This window comes from Rhinopithecus bieti, unplaced genomic scaffold (genome assembly GCF_001698545.2).
Source record: "Rhinopithecus bieti isolate Rb0 unplaced genomic scaffold, ASM169854v2 scaffold_5132, whole genome shotgun sequence".
Classification (NCBI taxonomy): Eukaryota; Metazoa; Chordata; class Mammalia; order Primates; family Cercopithecidae; genus Rhinopithecus; species Rhinopithecus bieti.
The window spans coordinates 1,490,216-1,510,004 of NW_016804791.1; the positions used below are offsets into that span (position 1 = coordinate 1,490,216).

General features: G+C 45.5%; 1 protein-coding gene across 6 annotated transcripts in view; it reads left to right on the forward strand.

Annotated features, from left to right (window-relative positions):
- The window catches only part of DRC8 (dynein regulatory complex subunit 8), a 186,020-nt gene that overhangs the window by 141,216 nt on the left and 25,015 nt on the right, over window positions 1–19,789 (forward strand). The gene's annotated exons all lie outside the window — the stretch shown is intronic.

The following is a 19,789-nucleotide window of genomic DNA, read 5'->3' on the forward strand; positions in this document are numbered from 1 at the left end:
ACCCTCATGACTCCTGGCTTCTGCAGAGCCTGCCATACCCCACAGCTTCGCCGGGCCCTGTGGAAAGCCATCTCTGTTCTCACACTGCTGGGGAAGGTGCGTGACTCAGGGCCCGACACACAGGCCTGAGAGTCTGGCGATCTTGCGCTCTGCTCCCAGCTCCATGTGTGACTCACTCTGCTTCAGGCGCTTCCCCTCCTGTGCACCTCTGTCTGTAAAATAGAGAGCTCAGCTCTATCCTTCTCCCTCCTGAGAAGAAGCGCAGAGATTTAATCCCCTTTGCGGTCACCCAGTGTCTAAGTGCCAAATGCCTAAAAGACACAACAGAGAGAGTCTAAGATAGCAGGCTAGTTGGGATGACGACTGTTCGGTAAGGGCAGGAGTATGTTCTGTGGGATGGAATGTGTTTAGATCTTTCTCTCCTACCTTCCCATCTTCTTTCCTTTCCGTTTTCTAAATCCTTCCATATAAGAAAGTACCGTGTTTATACAGGCAGTTCCTTGAAGATCAAGGGTTACTACCTTACCCTCCTGGGCTGCTTAAATAAACAGAGAGCCTCATGGTCATGCATGCTCCCCTTGTGCCAGGCATGGTGGCTGCCTCCTAGGCCTGCGTATTTCTGAAAGCATGGTTGCCAGTCATCTGCTTCAGGAGCATCCGGAAGGAGGGTGTTAGAAATCGGGGGTGTGCCCCATTCCAGACCCCTAAAACAGAATCTCTGGAGGTACGGTCCAGGAAACTTTAACGTTCCCAGGGGAGCCTTATGCACGCTTGTGTGTAAAAAGCACTACCTGGGGCTCTGATATTGAATGAAAGTGTGCGATTTGGAGTTAGGCTCTGCTCCTTACTGATTACGTGATTGGCCCAGACATTTAATATCACTGAGCTTCCCTGGAAGTCGAGGCTGTGGTGAGCCACGATTGCGCCACTGCACTCAGCCTGGGTGATAGAGAGAGACCTTGTCTCAAAAAAATCAAAAAATAGTGCTGAGTGTCTTCATCTTAATTTGTATAGTGGAAAAATCACTTTTCAGGGCTGGTGTGAAGATTAAATGAAATAATAAAAGTGAAAATGTTTAAAAAGCTGTAGGCTATGACACAAATTATTATTTACAGAAAGCCAGCTAGGCAGAGAGGGAGAGAGAAAAAGAGAGAGGGAGGGGCAGGGATGGAGATCTGCTGCCTGGGTATGGACAGAGAGGTGGGGAAGTAGGTAGATAATAGAAAACTAATTGGAGAGAATGTGCGCATACCTGGGCTGCTGGTGGGGAGATACCCGACATGTGCTGTCATGGTGCTATTAATTATAAGGCGTTAAGTTTCTTTCTAGAATGTGAAAATACGAGGCTTTAAGAGGTTTCTTTTTTTCTTCTGCTTTTAAAAATGTGCTATCTGTCATGGTACTTTTAGAGCAGCAGGAATTATCTCATCTAGTGGAGAAAACACTCCTAATCATTTGAAGAAACTGCTATTTTCTTAAAAAAGAAAATCAGACCAAGCACAGTGGCTCATGCCTGTAATCTCAGCACTTTGGGAGGCCGAGGCGGGATCATGAGGTCAGGAGATCGAGACCATCCTGGATAACACGGTGAAACCCCATCTCTACTAAAAATACAAAAAATTAGCCAGGCGTGGTGGTGTGCACCTGTAGTCCCAGCTGCGTGGGAGGCTGAGGGAGGAGAATGGTGTGAACCCGGGAGGCGGAGCTTGCAGTGAGCCGAGATCGCGCCACTGCACTCCAGCCTGGGCGACAGAGCGAGACTCCGTCTCAAAAAAAAAAAGAAATCTCAGAAGAGGCTTCTAAGCATTTATCACCTAACTCAGGAAATGTACTGAAGTGTGGTTGAGTATTGCATGACTTTAAATATGGCTTTTAAGCATGTCAAGATGTGTTTCCATGCTCTAAATGCCTAGTTTAAAATGTCTCGCTGGCTGGTAACATTCCTGGTTACCAACTCAAGGCATGACCTATACTGAGGCAGAGCTCGTTGTTAATGGGAACAGAGGTAAGTCTACTTTCCAACTAGTCTTGATGATGTTTAAGTTTTTTAGTTCTTCTTCATCAAACCCGATAAGCCTGTCTTTGTTCTTACACAACACGATGCAGAGCCCGTGCTGGTGGAATTGTTGCCCCCGCCATTCTCAGGAAACCCCCCTGTGTTGGGATTATCTTCAATTCCAGGTTACTTTTTAGGAAACTTTTTAAGTCTCTTATCAATTTTTGAGGGCTGATGTCATTACAACCAAATCACATCTGTAAATCCCTCACTCAGTTGGCCACCTGTACGGTTAGTGATTGCACAGAAATAAACAAGATGGAATCCGTGCACGAGCGAAGGCTCCCCGAGCTTCCTTCACGACGGCCGCCCGCCTTCCTGATACGTGCATGTCTGCCGTGTGGACCCAGGGAGGATGTCAGTGAGATTTAACTAACACAGAACCTAAATGTAAATTAAATCCTGGTTTTCTTCCTGCCGCCTAAGGAGTCATCTTGAATTCCCTGCAGGGGCACCTCACTCTGAGATGGCTACTTTAGAGAATCTTCCCAGTAAAGGCCCTTTGGGAAAAATGATGTAAAGTATAAAATACTCTAACAATTACTAGAGTGGCTCCCAAGCAATAGATATTAAAGAGAAATTGGAAAATGCCAGTGAACAGAAAAGAAGAGGAAAACACCTTAATTCCACAAAAGTTACCCACCATTACTAATGTTTTGTTTCATCTCTTCTGAAAGCTTTTTCCAGGGATGTGTCTCTCTATAGAACTTCTTTAAAATACCACTGTGGAACCTATCAGTCAGGGCCCTTGACCGTGAGGACAGAAAGCAGGACTCACTGGAAGGCACCTGGGCTGAGGAAGGGGTGCTTACAGAGCCTACTGGAGACTGGGGCACCAGGCTTAGGCTTACAGGAGCCAAGGTGGCATCTGAGGGCAAAGAAACATGGTGTAAGAGGATAGCAAACATCACACAACCGGAACAGCCCGTCCAGGGCCTCTGCTCCAGGGGATGGCTTTGTACTGCTTCAGGTTCAAGGCCTGCAAGACACAGCCCACTGAGCTGAGCTCAGTCTGGCCTAGGCAGGTAAGGACGGACCTTGCTTCTAGGCAGCCATATGGAAGGCAGGAATCCTCCAACCACCAGCTACACCCCACTGGAGGGAGAAAATACTCTGGTAAGAAATCAGGGTACTATTGGGGAAGAGAAATAAATAAATAACAAACATGATAATACTACAGGATCAGACCATATATGCTATTATGTAATCTACTATTTTAAGTGAATACATAATGAACACTCTTTCCATGATAATGTATATTCACCTAAAACATAACTTTGAGTGACTGGATAGTATCTAATTGTTTGGCTATACCTTATTTAATTAATTAATTAATTAATTTAGAGACAGGTCTCGCCGTGTCACCCCAGCTGGAGTGCAGAGGCACGGTCATAGCTCACTACAGCCTCGAACTCCTGGCCTCAAGCAATCCTCCCACCTTGGCCTCCCAAAGAGCTGGGATTAGAGCCACCACACCTGGCCTATTAGTTCCTCATTCTTAGTAATTTAAATAATTTTCAATTTTTACTATTATAATAAATTAAGATCAACATCCTGCTAGTTAAGTCTTAATTGTTTGCTTAGAATACATTCCAAAAAGCAGAACTGTTGGGCCACCTTTAAAGTAATGGGGATCTATTTTTAAGTCTTTTGCGAACGTGTTTTCAATCTGTCCTGCAGAAAGATTGTTCCCATATTCTAAACCTTCCCCAGCATATTTTGCTTTTATTTTGCAATTAGTTGGGGAAAAATAGTATCTTATTGATCTTTTAAAAATTTGCATTCCGTTGATAACCGGAAGTTCTCAAGGCCCACAGCAATGTCCTGACGGATTCTGTTGGATCAGCTCCAGGAAGCGCCAGATTCCCGCCTCACAGATGGTTTCGTCAGAGAGAAACGCACCCCTCGGCTGCTGTGAAACGGAGCCCACAAAGCACAACATTACAGGCAGAATCTGCATTCCAGAGACACAGTTTCTTTCAGAACAAGTATTATTTGCAGGGGGCAATTAGAATGAGCTACTATTGCACAGAAGACTTAGCAGGAAATGTCACAGATCTTCAAGCAATACAATAGGAACTGGGGAAATAAGCCTGCAAAAGAAGTGGAGAATGACCAACACAGGCAGAGCGAGGGGCCAACTGGCCGCCTGCACTCATGCCGGAATACCAGCTTCTGAGGCTGTGGAAGGGTTTCCTAATGCAATTCATTTGCTCATTCAGTCAGCATTCATTGAATTCCCACCATGTGCCAGACACTGTGCCGGGCACCAGAGATGCCAGAGTGAGTGTGAGACATAGCTCTTGTCTTTGAGAGGTTTCAGCCTCATGGGAGAGACAGGAAGACCAATAATGACACTGAGCAAGAGTTGTTCCGCAATGTTAGCCAAGTGCATTGGGGTCAATGACAGCAGCTGGCTCTGCCTGTGGGACTCATGGAGGACTTCACAGAGGAAGTGACAGGATGAACTGCAAATGTTTTATGGGCTCACATTGGCAATTTTGCTGCCAGTACTGGGTGGGTGAGAACGTTCTAGAACGAGATGGCTTGAGGCTAATGCTGAAATAACTTTTTAATAGCATGGCTTAGGGAAAAGAGGGCTGAATTCCAGCTGTACCAGGTATAGGATATGTGACCTGGGGAAAGTCACGTGATGTGTCTGTCCTCTGTTGCCCATCTGTAAAGTGGCAGAAATCATAGCTACCTTGTAGGATTACTCTGAGCATGACGGGCTCTCTGCACATCGGGCTTAGTAAGTGGTATCTACCATTACAAAGTGTTGAGTAAGTATCTGCTGAATGAATGAATATAAATATTTTCTCCATATAGTAAATATCTTCAATTATATAAGAAGGTTGGGCACAGGTGTTTATAGGATGTCTGGGACTAAGGAAGTCCATTTTCCTAAACTTGTGACCTCAGGGACTTCACGGAAAGGGTGTACGTGTCATTTTAACTTCATTCATTCAATAAAATATTTCATTAGTGATATTCTATGCTGGAAACAGTTCTAGTAGACTGGTCGGGCGCGGTGGCTCACGCCTGCAATCCCAGCACTTTGGGAGGCCAAGGTGGGTGGATCACTTGAGGTCAGGAGTTCAAGACCAGCCTGGGCAACATGGCAAAACCCTCTCTCTACTGAAAATGCAAAAATTAGCTGGGCATGGTGGTGGGCGCCTGTAGTCCCAGCTACTTGGAAGGCTGAGGCAGAAGAATTGCTTCAACCCGGGAGGCAGAGGCTGCAGTGAGCCGAGATTATGCCACTGCACTCCAGCCTGGGTGACAAAGCAAGATCCCACCTCAAAAAAAAAAAAAGAAAAAGAAAAAGAAAAAAAAAGAAACAGTGCTAGTCAGCAAAACAAAGTCCCCGTCCTTAAGGAACTTGAATTCTGACTGTGAGGTTGACCATAGGAGGCAGATAATACATCAGTAAACATATGTCATGTCAGGATGTACACTATGAAGAAAAATGAAGCAGGATAAGGGGTGAGAGTGATGAGGTACTGTCCTGTCTAGAATGACATGGAAGGCCCCTCTAAGGAGGGGATCTTGAGCAGTGGCCTGAAGGGAATGAAGGATCTTGAGCAGTGGCCTGGAGGGAATGAAGGGGTGTGGGGAAAGTGCATTCCTTGTATGCACCAGAAGGATCAGCAAGGAGCCCCCGGCCCTTGGTAGCCTGAGTGAAGAGAGAAAAGCAGATGAGGGGGGAGAGGTGGGCAGGCCCCCGAGCATGAAGGGCCTTGTGGGCCAGGAAAGGATTTGGAGCTAAATGTGAGGAGAAGAAGAGAAGCCACTGAATGGTGCTGAGCTGGTTAGGGGACATTATAAGGGAGATGGTGTCCAGGCCAGGGTGATAATGGTGGGTAGTGAAAGGTGGTTGGATTTGGGATCTATTCGGAAGGTAAAAGCAACAGGATTTCCCAGTGGATGGGATAGAAGTAGAGGAAAAGACTCCAAGAATGATCACAAGGTTTAGGCCTCAGCAACTAGATACTATTCTGTTAAGGTTTGGGGGAAGATCAAGAGTGTGGTTGGAGACGTGTTCCCAACTGAGAAGCCAACCAGACATCCAGGCTGTCTATATAAGTCTGGAGCTCCGGAGAGCCTGGGGTGGAGTGGTCCGTGTACAGAAGATGTTTAAAGCTGTGGGGCTGGATGGGATCACCTAAGGAGGGAGGGTGAGTAGGGAGGAGAAGGGCTCTGAGGGCTGAACCTGCGGGCAACCCAAAGTTAGAGATAGGGAAGGAGAAAGATCAGCAAAAGATACAAGGTAAACATAATACCAGGGCAAGCCCAGGTCCTATTCTGTCCCCCATCCTGTGTCCCCAGGACCATTTGAGGGCCTCCATCACCCAGTTGTTTCTTTTCAATGGTCCTTCAGAGTCCCTGAGGCAAGCTGCACTCACATAGACTAGAAAATACTGCATGTATTTTGTGTGCAACTCTGTGGTAGTGCCGTGTTTTTCAGTTGCTTGTGAAATCTACGAATATCCCTTCTCATCACATTCCGAGTGAACTGTCCTGATCCCACGGTTTCTCAGTATCTCTGAAATTCTTGTGACCTTCAGTCCTGAGGACCATTCTTCTCTGAGTAGGGAGGCCAGGGGTCGAGGCCCGGCCTCACTGCCATTGTTTCTGGCTGCATTACCAATTAAAGGAGTTCGATCCAGCTGAGCTAGTATGGTGGCTGCCAAAAGTAAGCCCTTCACAAAAATGGTGTGCTTAAAGGTAACTGCAGAGACATTGGGGGTTCTTAATTTTAAACTATCAGAAAAGAATTAACGGGCAATATGTGATTCTCAGGTGTGAAATGCAACCATCACACGCTTGTCCCAGAAACACAGTTTCATTTTTTGTAAATCAAGTGTGACTCCAATCCCTTACTGGCCAATCATAGTAAGAGGAGGCCTGGGGGTTTACATGGTACCTCTAAAACCTAACAATACGGACCAAGAACATGACAATTGTTGAACACCAAACTGGCTCAGTCACCCACGCCATCACCTGAGCAGCCCTGTCCCCTCCCCAGTCCACTGCTCCGGAAACTGGGATGACCCTGTGAGGAAACCAGGGAGAACCTTGAGCAGTTCTCTCAAGGTGGGGCTTTTTCAACAGATTGTTAAAAGGACTATATTGACATGACGTTTGTCAAGCCCATAGTGAGACTAGAGGAGAGAAAGCTTTGTGTAAAGCCAAACCCTAGAACAAAGGAGGTTCTTCCCTCCGGTTTGCCCACCACCCAACAGCACAGCCACCAGCCCTGGTCACCCTCCTGATGCTGGGAAGCAGCCCCACCCTGCCCCGACACCAGGCCACAGGCCACAGGCCCTGTCAACAGCCTTCCTGTTCCCAGTCCAGAGACCCCACCTGCTCTCTCCAGACAGTTCAGCTGTTTGTTCCTGCGAAGGCTTTCTGAAAACAAAGGCCTATTAATTCTGCCCTGTTTGCAAGCGAAGCCCCAGTTCTCTGGTGCTCAAAGCACACGCTGCTCTCGAGGGGGTGGTGAGAAGAGGATGTGAGGAAGGATCACTTTTTGTTTCTCTTTTAACAGCAGAAAGAACAAAACAAAAAATAGTAACTTCATAAATCATCCCGCCAGGCAGAGAGGAATCTCCCATTTTCAAGCTACAATAAATGTGTTTTTGTAAAATGTTTTACTGTAGAGAGTTAGTAGACAATGGTACAGTGAATCTCCATGTAACATCACCCTCCCCGCCAGCCATCAACTCGAGGCCAATCCTGTCCCCATCTCCAGAGGTCACCTCCCTCATAATTTTGAAGCAAATGGAAAGCATCATTTTATTTTATTCATAATTTTTTTCACTAGGTATATTTAAAAGATACTTAAAAGATAAAGACTCTTAAAAATTACCTATAATACTATAATCATCCCTTTAAAATAATAATGGTTTGGCCGGGCACAGTGGCTCATGCCTGTAATCCCAGTACTTTGGGAGGCCGAGGCGGGTGGATCACCTGAGGTCAGGAGTTCGAGACCAGCCTGACCAATATGGTGAAACCTTGTCTCTACTAAAAATACAAAAATTAGCTGGGCATAGTGGTGTGTGCCTATAGTCCCAGCTACTTGGGATGCTGAAACAGGAGAATTGCTTGAACCCGGGAGGTGGAGGTTGCAGTGAGCTGAGATCACGCCACTGCACTCCAGCCTGGGCGACAGAGTGATACTCCATCTCAAAAACAATAATAATAATAATAATAGTTTAATGTTATCATATATCTAGTGTTGAAAAGATCAATTTTCCCATAGATGAATAAATGACTCAAAAAAATACTGTACAGAGGCCTGGCGCAGTGGCTCATGCCTGTAATCTCAGCACTTTGGGAGGCTGAGGCTGGTGGATTGCCTCAGCTCAGGAGTTCGAGATCAGCCTGGGCAACATGGTGAAACCCTGTCTCTACCAAAAATACAAAAATTAGCCAAGTGTGGTGGTGCACGCCTGTAGTCCCAGCTACTCGGGGCTGAGGCAGGAGGATCACCTGAGCATTGGGAGGTTCAGGAGAACCGTAATTGGTCTGCTGCACTCCAGCCTGAGCAATAGAGTGAGACCCTGTCTCAACAAAATAAATAATAATAATAATAATAAATGCCTCACAGTTTGAATTAGGAGTCAAGATTCAAACTGTGAATCTTGTGATTGGTTGCCATGGGTTTTTTGTTTGTTTGTTTTTTGAGATGGAATTTTGCTCTGTTACCCAGGCTGGAGTGCAGTGGTGTGATCTCGTCTCATTGCAACCTCCGCCTCCTGGGTTGAAGCGATTCTCCTGCCTCAGCATCCCAAGTCGCTGGGATTACAGGCACCCACCACTATGCCCTGCTAATTTTTGTCTTTTTAGCAGAGACAGGGTTTCACCATGTTGGCTAGGCTGGTCTTGAACTCCTGACCTCAGGTGATCCACCCGCCTCGGCCTCCCAAAGTGCTGGGATTACAGGTGTGAGCCACCGTGCCTGGCCTGGCTAGCATGTTTTTAAAGTTTATTTTAATGCGTAGTTTTTACTCCCAACCTTTGTCTTATCCTTGCAGTTTAATTATTGAAGGAACCACTTGTTTGTCCTGTAGAATTTTCCACATCCTGGTTTTGCTGGTTGCATCATCATGGTATATGTAATTACTGTATTTGTCTGTCTTCTCTACTTGATAAGCTGGCAATTGGATCTACAGCAAATTCCGGTTTGATTTGGAGGGACCAGATTACTTTACAGGTGTTGTATCCTATCAGGAAGCTCATGATAGCTGATTGTCTCTCTATGACGTCAGTACTGTTGTTGATGAACACTAGGTCTATATTAATACATTAGGGATTGCAAAATGGTGATCTAATTCTATCATTCTTCATTTATTAGTATTTCCTTTATTTATTTATAAGTATTTTCCTTTATCAGTTTTCAAAATAATGATTTGGTTTCTCAATATTCCTTAACAGCAACCAAGTAGTTTTTAAAATTATTTTTTAAAATTGATGCATAATAGATGTACATACTTTCAGGGTACATGTGATAATTTAATATATTTATATCAAGTATTTTTTGCTTTTTAGTATTATTATAAAGTCATGAATATTTGGTATATTTCAATCCATTGTCGTCATTATTCTCATTGATGTTCACAGTATCCCATGTTTGAACAGTGGGAGCTGCTTTAGGTTGGATTCTAAAAGCTTCCTGGATATATGGCATCAGATGATTTAGGTTCCTCTTGTGCCGTATTGGTTTCCAATGACGTTATCAACCTTTTGTGACACGAGATCAGGGCCAACAGTGGGCCTTTGCTAATGATGTGTTATTAGGGAATAAGTAGAGGGAAAAGTTTGCTTTGTGTTAGAGATTTACAGATCATTTACTTGTTTTTGCACCATGTTTCTACACAATAGTGCACAGACACACAACTCACTGGTTAAATGGAGACCACAGAAATCTCTGGGATAGTTTATGAGCAGCCTAATATCTCCTGATTCTACAAGCTAGATCGGAGAATGCGTCTGGAGCCTGAGGCCAAATTGTGGTCCTACTATTTCTCAAATCAAGACAGGATTCATCTATGGGGAAAACAATGTATATAGAACCTTGGAATCCATTGTAATAATCAATGTCATTAGTAACTTTAATTAATTAATTAATTAATTATTTTTGAGATGGAGTCTCATTCTGTCACCCAGGCTGGAGTGGAGTGATGTGATCTCAGCTCACTGCAGCCTGCACCTCCCAGGTTCAAGCGATGCTCCTGCCTCAGCCTCCCGAGTAGCTGGGACTCCAGGCATGCACTACCACTCCTGGCTAGTTTTTATATTTTTAGTAGAGATGGGGTTTCGCCATCATGGCCAGGCTGGTCTCAAACTCGTGACCTCAGGTGATCCACCCACCTTGGCCTCCCAAAGTGCTGGGATTACAGGCATGAGCCACTGCACCTGGCTACTTTTAAATCCCAGTGGCAGGAGTACTTATAGATTTGCCTTTAATTCCCATTTGTTGGTAGAACAAAAAACATACAAAACAGAGTAGGAGGCAGGCCCATTACAGACTTTCAAAAAGTGGTAAACTGTAATAAAGCAAAGCTTCACACGTCCAATCAGATGTCTTCCTCATACGGGAAGGAACAAGTAAGCAGCCAGAGAGGCCAAGCATTGTTTATGTCAGTCCTCCACCCTGTGAGGCTCAGGAGGGTCAGAGGTGGTCCTCTGTGGTCAGGATGGGGGACCAGAGGAAGGAGGTCTGGGAAGCACTGCTTGACTCAGAGCTTCCTATTGCCCGGAGCTGGATCCACTAAAGAAAAGGTGCGGAGAGGAAGAGTGGCAGCTTGTGGAGTGGGCTATGGCTGGAAACCGGGGAGAAGGTGATGACAGAAGAAGGCCCATTCTCGGTCTAAAATCTGTAAACATGATCCTAAGAAGGGAGAGTGGGCTTAGGGATACGACAGAGTGAAAAGAGGCAGGAAGTTGCTGACTGAATACGCAGAGCCAGAGACAATGACTGGTTGGTTCAAACTTTCTTTTCTGGGACAGTGGAAATAAGAAGAGGTACTCACTGTGGCGGGGATGTGGGATATAGGAGAAGAGGCTGTGGATGGGGCACAACCAAACTAAAGTTATTGTGCAGCTGGTTTTGCAAGACACTGATCACCAGCGTAGGTGGTTAAAAAGGGACTTTCTATTCAGAAATGTTAACCCGTAAGAATAGGATAAACGGGCCAGGTGTGGTGGCTCAGGCCTGTCATCCCAGCACCTTGGGAGGCCTAGGAGGGTGGATCACCTGAGGTTAGGAGTTTGAGAACAGCCTGACCAACATGACAGAACCTCCTCTCTACTAAAAAGACAGAGATCAGCCAGGTGTGGGGGTGCGTGCCTGTAATCCCAGCTACTCAGGCGGCTGAGGCAGGAGAATCACTTGAACCTGGGAGGTGGAGGTTCCAGTGAGTGGAGATTGTGCCACTGCACTCCAGCCTGTGGGACAGAGCGAGACTCTGTCACAAAAAAAAAAAAAAAAAAGAATAGGATAAATGGACTCCCATGTATTTATTAGGCATTGCCATTAACATGTGGCCAATCTTGCTTCACCTCTTCTCCCTCAACAGTTTCTCTCACCTCCATCCTCAGCCCTGCTGTTTATTTCAAAACAAATTCTAGACATCACATCATTTCATCTGTAAATGCTTTGATGTTATCTTTACCAGATAAGGTAGAGATAAGGACCTCCTTCCCCTTTTCCCACACAACCATTAAACCATGATCATATCTTAAAAAGCTAACAATAATTCTGTAATATCTGATATGCAATATTTTCAAATTTCCGCTTTTGTCTCATAAATATGCTTTTATCATTGGTTTATTCCAGTCAGGATCCAAACAAGGTCCTCTTGTTGCATTTGGTTGAAGTGTCTTTAAATCTTTAACATTCCCCTCCCTTTTGTTCTTGTCTTTCGTTTGTTGAAGAGCCTGGTCTTTGGTCCTGTAGAATTGTCCACATATTGGACTTGTCTGATTGCATTTCTGTGGTTGTGTTTAGCACATCCCTCTATTCCCTGTATTTCCCACCAGTTTTTATATCTAGCGGATCGATCGATGTCAAGGTCAGTTTTGTTTTTTTTTCTTTTTTTGCAAGTCAACTTCATTGGAAGTGGTGAATTTTTATTGCCTTCCTTCAGGAGGTAACATGTCTGGATTGTCTCTTTTTGTCACTCCTCAGACTCAGTAGCTGTCAGCCTGATCTAGGCTGTATGAAGCTCTCCATCAACCTGTCACCTAATGGTTGCCATTAACATTATTTTAGTGTGAGTTACAAAATGGTGATTTTTTTTTTAAAGGATTCTATCATTCCTTCTTCATTTATGCAATGGAATTCCTCTATTAAAGATAATTTTCTGAAGACCAGCCTGGGCAACATGGAGAAAGCCCATCTCTACTAAAAACAGAAAAATTAGCCAGGCATGGTGGTGTGTGCCTGTAGTCCCAGCTACTCAGGGGGCTCAGGGAGTATAACCTGAGCCCGGGACATGGAGGTTGCAGTGAGCCATGATCACACCACTGTGCTCCAGCCTGGGCCACAGAGCAAGACCCCGTCTCAAAAGCAAAAAAAAAAAAAACAAAACCCAAGATAATATTCTGCCATCAACTATTTGGCTTCTTTCAGATACTGTTTGCTCAGAAAAGGCACAGCAGTTTGCTTCTTTTCGTTAATTTTTCAAGCAAAATATTTCTTGATTTCTCTTGAAAACATGCATTGTTGGCTGGATGCTCAAAATGCCTTGGGAGGCCAAGGCAGGAAGTTCACTTGAGGCCAGGAGTTTGAGAGATGCCTGGGCAACAAAGTGAGACCCCATCTCTATAAAAATTAAAAAAAAAATTAGCTGGGTATGGTGGCACATGCCTGTAGTCCCAGCTGCTGAGAAGGCCGAGGCAGGAGGATCACTTGAGCCCAGGAGTTTGAGGCTGCAGTATTGCACTCCAGCCTGGACAACAGAGCAAGACCCTGTCTCTGGAAAACAAACAGAAACATGCTTTTTACCTTCATAAGTGTGTGTGTGTCACAGGTGGGCCTTAAAATTGCCTGTGTCCCTTATGAGACGTCTAAGCCCCCCTTTGGCTTGTGCGCTAGCCAAACCACACTTGGTAACATTCTTACCTTATCAGTTTCTGGTGATTTACAGTGTTTGCATTAGCAGTTACACTGCTATTTCTGTCACAGTGAATCTCTCTGGGTGGAAGTGAAGTGTTTGGACTTGATTTAATGAAGCTATTGCAGACTGATAAAGCAGGTTTCAAATATCATAGGGTTATAAGGAAAAAGATGATTTAGAAGAATTATATAGATTAATGATGACAGTACACTATGATGCCGCTGTGGGGCCCTGAAGGGGCAGGCTCTGTGGTGCAGGTCACCTCCTGCCTTTACTGTCTGACACGGGCTCCCAGGGCTGCTTGCATTTGGCAGGGCTCCTCCTCCACGCTGCCCTCTCCTGGTTCTCAGTCCTGCTCGGTTTCCAGGTGCTCAGAGCCCTCTCCACACTGGGCTCAGCCCCTTTTTCAGAGCTACCCTTTAGTTGGTGACACTCTCCACTACCAACCCCAGCCCAGCCCAGATTCCCTCCAAGCACAATTGTGCTGAGCACAGTAGCCATCATCTCTAAGCTTACCTGTGATTTCATCCATCCCCACCTCGTCACCTCCACTCTCAGACGTCCCCGCGTCCTCCTGAACGCAAACTCCTCCTCTGCTGTTGTTCCCACTCGGGGCTGCCTCTTCACTGACCTTCCTCCACCAGAGATTCCCTCCATGCTCTCCCTTGGACTTTGTCTTCACCCCTGTGCGTATCGCTTTCGGACCACAATCTTAGTCAAGTCCACCCCATCTTTTCGAAGAACATCTTCCCCTCCTTTAGACTTCTCTCCCTGTCACCCACCCGTCACCCACAGTCTCTCTTTCCCTCCCTCCACCGCCAAGCATTCTGAAGAAATGTTCCCCTTGCCCTGAGCTCGTCTGCCCCTCCCTTCCATTCCCGGCCTCCTACAGTCTCACTTCTGTTTCCATCACTCCCTGAGACTGCTGAGGTCCTCAGTGACATGCCCGTTGCCAATCCCAGCAGCCCGTGTCCAGCTCTTCACGTTTTTTGAACGCACTGCAACACTTCATGCTTGCTGGTGATCCTTCCTTGCTGAAATTCTTCCTTGGATGAAAAGACGCACTCTTTCCAGGTTATCCCTTTTCTCTTTGACTATTGCTTCTATGTCTTACTGAGGCCTCTTTCTATTTCCACCTTTAACTATTAGTGTTCCCAGGATTCTAGCTGCAGCACAACTTCTTTCATCTCTCTCAGTGGCCTCATTCATCCCCATGACCCCAGCTACACTTGCCAGAACTCCCAGATCCAAACCTTTGATCCAGCCTTTCACTGAGACATTCTCCAGCTGAATGTTCTGCTGGTCTCTCATATGCAGCAAAATCTGTTCCTCCTCCTCTCAGCTATCTTTTCTGTCCAACCTAGACCACAGGCATCAGTCACTAGGACTTGCCTCAGTGTCTCGGGTCCCTCCTTCCACTCTCCTCCTATAATACAAGATGATTCCAGCTCTCATCCCCTCCTTCCCTGACAATTGCCATAGTCTCCTAACTCTGCCTCTAGACTACCCAGTCCCATCCATTATTCCTCTGCTTGTAGAAGTATTTTTCTAAATAGATATGGTCATGGCTTGTACCTCAGTATGGGTTTTGTCAAAAGCAGACCCTGAAACGAGGATTCTGGTGTAGATGACGTATTTGGGAGGAAACAATAGTATGTGAGTAGGGAAGGAAGATAGGAAAGGGAAGCCAGCCAGTAAAGGGTGTGTTGTCAAGCCAGTTACCACTGCAGGTAACTGGAACTGAATCTTGCTGGGCACCTCTAGGAGTCCGTAAAATATGTGCCTCAGAAGGTGTCCCGCCTGAGGGGCGAGAGCTGGGTTATTTATACTCCAACTCTCATCAGGCAATGAGAAGTGTCTGTAGCAGTTCATTCCCCTCCTGCAGCGCTTGGAGTCAGGGGGTTCATGAAACCCTTAGGCAATAGAAGTCAAGCCAGCTATTACAATGGAAAGGCTCAAGGGGCTAGAGAGGGGCACAGATGGAAGGACAGGAGCAGTATCTGTCTTATTACCCTCCTGCTTAGTAATCCCCAGAGATCCTCACTACCCACAGCTGGCCTTTCTGGCCTCCTCCCCTGCACTGCTTCCCTCCACTTACACAAGGGTTCTGAGGTCTTTCCTGAAGAAGACAAGCACCCTCACGCCTCCACGCCTGGGTGTGCATTGCTCTTTCCTCCACATCACCCTTCTCTTTTAGGTTAACTGACAATACTGGCTGCATGTACTGGGCACGTGCTACCTGCAGAGTCATTTATGTAGGTTAGTTGATTTAATGTAACCCCTATAATAGTATATGAGTTGACTAGCTAAAAAGAATGATCACCTCCATTCTACAGGTAAGGAAATCACAGCTCAGAGAGGTTAACTAAATGCCTCTGGCACAAAGCTAGCAAGTGGCAGGGCCGTGTTGGGAGACCCAGGTCTCTGCTCCAAAGCCTGTGTGAGGCACTAACCACGGGGCTGAGCTACCTCAGACTTCCTGCCCCAGCTCGGTGGTGGCCCACCCTTGCTCCTTCCCACCTAAATAGATGTGCTGTCTGCTCTGTCTTCCCATAGCCTATGGTAGTTTTTTATGTGGATGCCTTTATTAAATGTGTGTTGTCTTGCAGTGTATTTATTCATCTGACTTCCCTTTTAAACCATAAGTCCCTCCCATTTTAATCTTCAATGCTTGGCCAATTGTGTAACTCAGGTAAGGCCTCCATTAACTTTTAAAACAGCATTATGTTGAATTCTGCTGGGCACAGTGGCTCACACTTGTAATCCCAGCACTTTGGGAGGCTGAGGCAGGCGGATCACTTGAGGTCAGGAGTTTGAGACCAGCCTGGCCAACATGGTGAAACCTCATCTCTATTAAAAATACAAAAAATTGGCCAGGCGTGGTGATGCATGCCTGTAATCCCAGCTACTCAGAGGGCTGAGGCAGGAGAATCGCTTAAACCCAGGAGGTGGAGGTTGCTGTGAGCCGAGATCACGCCACTGCACTCCAGCCTGGGCGACAGAGTGACGTTCCTTCTCAAGAAACAAAACAAAACAAAACAAATAATGAAGTTGAGTGAATGTTGACTTTGTTTCAATACCATGCACACAAATACTGAGGAATGAGACTTCTTAAATAAGACAGGACCCAGTTTTGACTTTTCTGGGCATATTCTGCTGGGCAGGAAAGAAATAAGAATATTAACTCTGATGGACACAGCCAGACGGCGCCGCGCTGAGGGCCAGACGGGGCCTTTGCCCAAATCAGGGAAGAGCCTATTGTTTCTTCCAGTTTGTGTATGGAAGGCAAAAACAGACAAACAAAAATTCTTTGAAAGCTCTTCAGGCTCTGCGACTTGGGACATGTTTGTAGGGCATGCGTGAGTCACAGTGGTCAGTGGCTCTGTGGCCACAGAAGGCGTTAAGAGGAAATGTTAGTGGCCTCCTCACCCTTTGTTCCTTAAAGGGTTTTTTCATTGACACCAACAGCCAGAGGGTTTGCTAGGTTTTAGTGCGGTTCTAGTGTGGACTGAGGCACTGTAAAATGGGAGGAAAGAAAGCTGCTTTTTGGGAAGAAACTTCTACCTATGTCAGCTATAGTATACCAGCTCACAGAGTGCTAAGAAAAAATAATTTTTTTAAAATAAAAAAAACTACATGTGCATGCTTATGAAAACCTGGTTTCACAATCAGAATAGTGAACCTGCTAATAAATTTATACCAGAAAAGCAAAGACCAAAAACCATGCATGCTTTGCTGCTAAAAATTAACTTCATAATTTACTTTTTGGCAATAGGGGATAATGAGAAAGAGCAGCAAAGACACCTTTAAAAGGCAGCAGGGAGTCAGACCTCCTCCTCCTTTCTTCACCCAGGTCTGAACTCGCGTGCACTGAGTCGAGACCACAAAATGCATGTGGGTGGGTCTGATACCCGGTGACCTGCAGGGACAACAGCACCCCCAGCCTCTGCCCACCTGCTGACCACAGGACAAAGTGTCTGGTTGTAGAAGGAAAGTATAGCTCCTTTTCCCCTCAACCCGGCCAAATCTTCCAGTCATTTGCAAAATACTGACTGCACAGAGTAAAGAACACTTCGTTTACAGTGCAGTCGGTGCAAAAATGAATAGACTAATGAAGGTGTCGTGAATGTCTTTGACTCATATTTATGGCTTTTGTCTTCTTTGTTTCCTCTTGAACGTATTCCCAGGGCCTCCTTTGTCCGTCTTCTCTTCACTTTCCTCAAAGGCAGCCTGTTCCTTCTGACCTTGAAATTTCCTGTGTAAACAACATCAGGCCTATTGGCACCTGAACCCACCTAAAGTTTAAGGGGTCCAGGGGTAAGGGGACTTTTGGAAAGCCCTGCTGTCCTATGGCCAACATCAGATAACTGGGGCGGGGCACAGTAGCTCATGCCTATAATCGCTGCACTTTGGGAGGCTGAGGTTGGAGGATGACTTGAGCCTAGGAGTTCAAGACCAGCCTGGGAAGTGTAGTGAGACTCCGTGTCTATAAAAATTAAAATAAAATTAGCTGGGTGTGACACGCACCTGTGGTCCCAGCTACTCTGCAGGCTGAGGCCAGAGGACTGCTTGAGCCTAGGAGGTCTGGGCAGTGTTTGAGCCACTGCACTCCAGCCTGGGTGACAGAGCAAGATCCTGTCTCAGAAAAAAAGATAATCTGGAAGACGTTATTTGTTTTTTTGTTTGTTTGTTTGTTTTGCTTTGTTTTTTTTTTTTTTTTTTTTTTTTTTTTTTTTTTTTTTTTTTTGAGACGGTGTCTCACTCTGTCGCCCAAACTGGAGTGCAGTGGCTGGATCTCAGCTCACTGCAAGCTTCGCCTCCCGGGATTACGCCATTCTCCTGCCTCAGGCTCCCGAGTAGCTGGGACTACAGGTACCCTCCACTTCGCCCAGCTAGTTTTTTTGTATTTTTTAGTAGAGATGGGGTTTCACCGTGTTAGCCAGGATGGTCTCGATCTCCTGACCTCGTGATCCGCCCGTCTCGGCCTCCCAGAGTGCTGGGATTACAGGCTTGAGCCACTGCACCCGGCCTGTTTGTTTGTTTTTTAGATGGAGTTTCGCTCTTGTTGCCCAGGCTGGAGTGCAATGATGCAATTTCTGCTCACCACAGCCTCCGCCTCCCGCGTTCAAGCGATTCTCCTGCCTCAGCCTCCTGAGTGGCTGGGATTACAGGCATGTGCTGCCACACCCAGCTGATTTTATATTTTTGGGGTTTCTTCATGTTGGTCAGGCTGGTCTCGAACTGTCGACCTCAGGTGATCCACCTGCCTTGGCCTCCCAAAGTGCTGGGATTACAGGCGTGAACTACTGCGTCCAGCCGTATTATTTGTTTTTTATGGATGATCCTTATTCCTTTACTTATTTCATTGAAGGTTACCTTTAAGATTATTGGAGCTTAAAAAAGAAATATACAGCTGATTGAGAAAAGATTATTGAAAATTTTACTATATATATGTGTTCATATGCTTAGAGAGATGTGTGAAAGCAGGTGACTTTTAAACTTCTTTATACTTTTATTTAACTGTGGTGGAATATACATAACATCAAATTTACCATTTTAACAACTTTTATGCGTATAGTCTAGCAGGATTAAGTCAATTCACCTTGTCGTGCAGCCATCACCCTGATCCATCTCTAGAACTTTCTCATTCCAAATGGAAACTCCATACCCCTCAAACAGTGACTCCCATTCTTCCTTCGTACTATTTTTTTTTTTTTTTTTTTTTTTTGAGATGGAGTCTCTCTCTGTCACCCAGGCTGGAGTGCAGTGGCATGGTCTTGGCTCACTGCAGCCTCCGCCTCCTGGGTTCAAGCAATTCTCCTGCCTCAGCCTCCCAAGTAGGTGGGATTACAGGTGCCTGCCACCACGCCCAGCTAATTTTTATAATTTTAGTAGAGACAGTGGTTTCACCATGTTGGCCAGGTTGGTCTCGAACTCCTGACCTCAAGTGATCCACCTGCCTCAGCCTCCCAAAGTGTTGGGATTACAGGCGTGAGCCACTGCACCCGGCCCCTCATACTATTTTGAGTGTGATTCTTATCATAATATCTTATATTTTTAAAAAACAGGATACACCTTACCTTGGTCCTTAAAGAATATGTTTGCTTATTCTGCTGTGGTTCCAGGATTATTTTTTTCTATAAAGTTTTTCCCCCTTAAGAGCTTATCACAGTGTCTTTTAGGTGAGTCAGCCAAATAAGACATGATTAAAATGGCAGTTTTATGAGGTTTCCAGGTACTCCTTCATAAAGATTCTAAGAAAATCTATTAACAATGTATCTAAGAGTTGCTTTCAGGGATCTTAACTCAATTAGTGGAGGCTGCTGACCACAGGCCATGTCTAGAGTACAGACGATATTGTCACATTAGTCTGTTGTCTTCTCATTATTCAGTTCAGCAGCATTTTATTAGGTCTGCTGTTTGTTCTGCACTGTGCTAAGTACTGTGGGAAACAGAAAAGTTGAAGATATGGCTATTGCCTGAAACAGCAGCTCCTGGGAAAAAATGCAGTAGAAGGAGGAGCTGGCTATAGAAAATATGGATATTTCTAATCTAAAATTAATATGCCACTTATGATCATACAGTATGAACATTAACCTGTTCA